At 35.3% G+C, this 3,070-nt stretch overlaps 1 long non-coding RNA gene across 1 annotated transcript in view; it reads right to left on the reverse strand.

Annotated features, from left to right (window-relative positions):
- Positions 1 to 2,432: 2,432 nt before the first annotated feature.
- The window catches only part of LOC106876297 (uncharacterized), a 2,670-nt gene continuing 2,032 nt past the window's right edge, over positions 2,433 to 3,070 (reverse strand). The window contains exon 2 of the long non-coding RNA XR_001410222.2: positions 2,433 to 2,819. This is a non-coding gene — a long non-coding RNA (uncharacterized LOC106876297). The remainder of the gene's footprint in view (positions 2,820 to 3,070) is intronic.

Genomic DNA, 3,070 nt, shown 5'->3' on the forward strand with positions numbered 1-3,070 from the left:
TTTCTTAACAAGCTTACAGTACGTACTTCTCGGTTGTTATTTTTGGGTGAAATAATACCGGTGTTATTTAATATGTTTGTAATTTTTTTGTACATGGTGTTTTGGGGTTCGAAGATGGTCTGATTTTGATGTAACACGTGTGTTTACGATCGTTGTGCGGGTAGTGGAGGTATCAAGTTAAAATACATCATTATATTTGGAAAAATAGGAATAAATTTCAATGAGTATTACTTACTCGGGTATAGTCCAACCCTTTGTCAGCTATATTTGGGCTCCATGCGATGTCTTTATTTCCGATGTTTTTGGATAAGTTTCGGAGCAGTGATTTATCGTACTCACATGTTAAACTTCCCCGGTGTTCCTTCACTTCCCCGGTGTTCCTTCACTTTTTATTATTATTATTATTATTATTATTATTATTATTATTATTATTATTATTATTATTATTATTATTATTATTATAGCGGCCTCTATACGGTAAAGTCACGTAAATTTGAAACTCCGTAAGTTGAAATAGTGTCTGTAATCTTTTCGGCCTTCTAAGGCCCTGTGTTTTCATTTTTATTCTTACCATTGCGTTTCTGAGATTATCTGGATTGCACGGGCAGTATTTTGGTGTTGAAACACCCCGTTTTACTGCTTTAGTGTACAGATAGGGAGAAGAAATCTTGCGAACAGACCTTATTTTAGTGAGATACATCTTGTAATCACCTGAGGAGACACATCTACACTAACAGATACACCTAGACCAGATGTTCACTATCGCACCCGTGTGGCATCGATGCTAGATGGGTCGAAAATTGTAATGATCAATAAATTTTCTCGTATCATCCACCTTCCGTCTCACTCATTAATCAAATACATACATACATACATATATATATATATATATATATATATATATATATATATATTATTCCTGTCTCAACACATGTACCAAAACAACCCAGTAGTATTCCCGCTTCTTTGTTGAAGATTTATACAGATAAACTTCATTCCCTTTGCTTGGTCGGATACGCAGTGTTCGTTTTTTGGTAAGGTGAGAATTCTGTTTATTTATATAAGTTTTTCCTGAACAATACTATGCTGATGAGCGGAGTCTAGATTCATTCTAGTAATCGCGAAATCGGTCGATACATAGTTGAGTTATTTAAAAGAAAGTTGGTCTTCTGTTGGTTGTTTTTTCCTCGCATTCGGTACTAAATGTGTGTATTTTGGGAAGTCCAGTGTGTGGCATTATTCTATAGAAATGCCCCTTATATAAATATAAACGAATATACATATATATACTTAATGTGTGTGCATATGTGCGGGTGTGTAAATGCTACAGCATTACTCATTGTTTTAGATTAGTTGTGACCTTTATAATAACCTGGGAAATATGAAGCTCAATACATTTCATCGAGCTCTTAAAACTCACTCATAGGAAATACTTATGAAAGTAACGTGAGAGTGTGCGTGTGCGTGTGCGTGCGTGTGTTTGTGTATGGACGCGTTAGTGTTTTTTAAATTGCTTCTACGACATGAGTCACCATATAGAGATTGAAATCCGGATCTCTTCATAACCTATCTTTATCTTTGATGGTAAAAATGAATACAAAATCCTGTGAGTACCTAGTTGTATTGAGTGTTATCCTTAAGGGACGTTATGCTTCAGAGATGTCTCTCTGGTATAGGGAAGTGTTGTCTGTCGGTGTTGCGTTTCATGCCGCTGTTGCCAACTAAATATATTTTAACATTTGTTACTTGCTTCAATCGTTGGACTGCGGCCATGCCATGCTGGGGCACCACATTGACGGGTTTAGTTGAACAAATCGGACTAAGTACTTTTTTTTTTTAGTTTAGTAATTATTCTATGGGTCTATTTTACCGAAACCACCAATTTACGAGGATATAAACACACAAAGACCAGTTTTCAAGCGGTGGTGAAGAGACATAACGCAAACGCAAAGCTATACACATAGATAGATAGATGAATAGACAGACAGACAGACAGACAGACAGACAGACAGACAGACAGATAGACAGACAGACAGATAGACAGACAGACAGACAGACAGATAGATAGACAGACAGACAGACAGACAGACAGGCAAACTGATAGATAGATAGATAGATAGATAGATAGATAGATAGATAGATAGATATACACACATAAATATATGTATATATCCATATATATATATGTATGTATACAGACACACGTGTGTGTGTGTTTGTGTGTATGCATGTATAATATATATATATATATATATATATATATAGGAGAATTTACGAAAAAAACAACAACAGACGAGGACAGGTGGTGTAAACAACAAAAAGATGTATTAGTTTAACGCTCGGGAATACAGAAAGTCTTTAACGTTTCGAGCTACGCTCTTCAACAGAAAGGATAAGGAGAAGAACAAGGAGAAAAACACGGAGAAAAAATATTGAATGGTTTGGTCAGCGATAAGAGAATCGCTGAAGTACTGAGATTTTATTTCGCTAAGATAAATCTACAAAGTTGTATATCCTCAGAATTGCATGCTTACGTGAATGAGCATTTGAACTGTTTATTTAATTTTTTCTTCTACCTCTACCAGAAGCTCCTGACTTTCATAAACTGTATTATGAACGAGATAATCAATGGATGAAAGTATTAATTCTTTATAATGGAGTATAGAGATCTCAGTGTACAACGTCTCGCAGGATACATCTCAATGTGAGGCGAACCCCCGCATTAGCATACATGCAAAATTCATATTTGCCTCTAAATATCTTGGTAGTGGTGTAGAAGCAAATTTTACCATTGGAAAAGCAGAATACTTCTCTCCCATCTGAAAAATAATAAATTGAAAGAACTAACCATGAAAACATAAATAATCAAATAAAATCAGCACTATGTTTGTGTGTGTGTGTGTGTGTGTGTGTGTGTGTGTATGCGTGTGTGTGTGTGTGTGTGTGTGTGTGTGTGTGTATTCATGTCTGTATGCCTGCATGTATGTATATAGACAGATAGACAGGCAGACAGATAGATAGATAGATAGATAGATAGATAGATAGATAGATAGATAGATAGATAGATAGA

This window comes from Octopus bimaculoides, chromosome 13 (assembly GCF_001194135.2).
Source record: "Octopus bimaculoides isolate UCB-OBI-ISO-001 chromosome 13, ASM119413v2, whole genome shotgun sequence".
Lineage (NCBI taxonomy): Eukaryota > Metazoa > Mollusca > Cephalopoda > Octopoda > Octopodidae > Octopus > Octopus bimaculoides.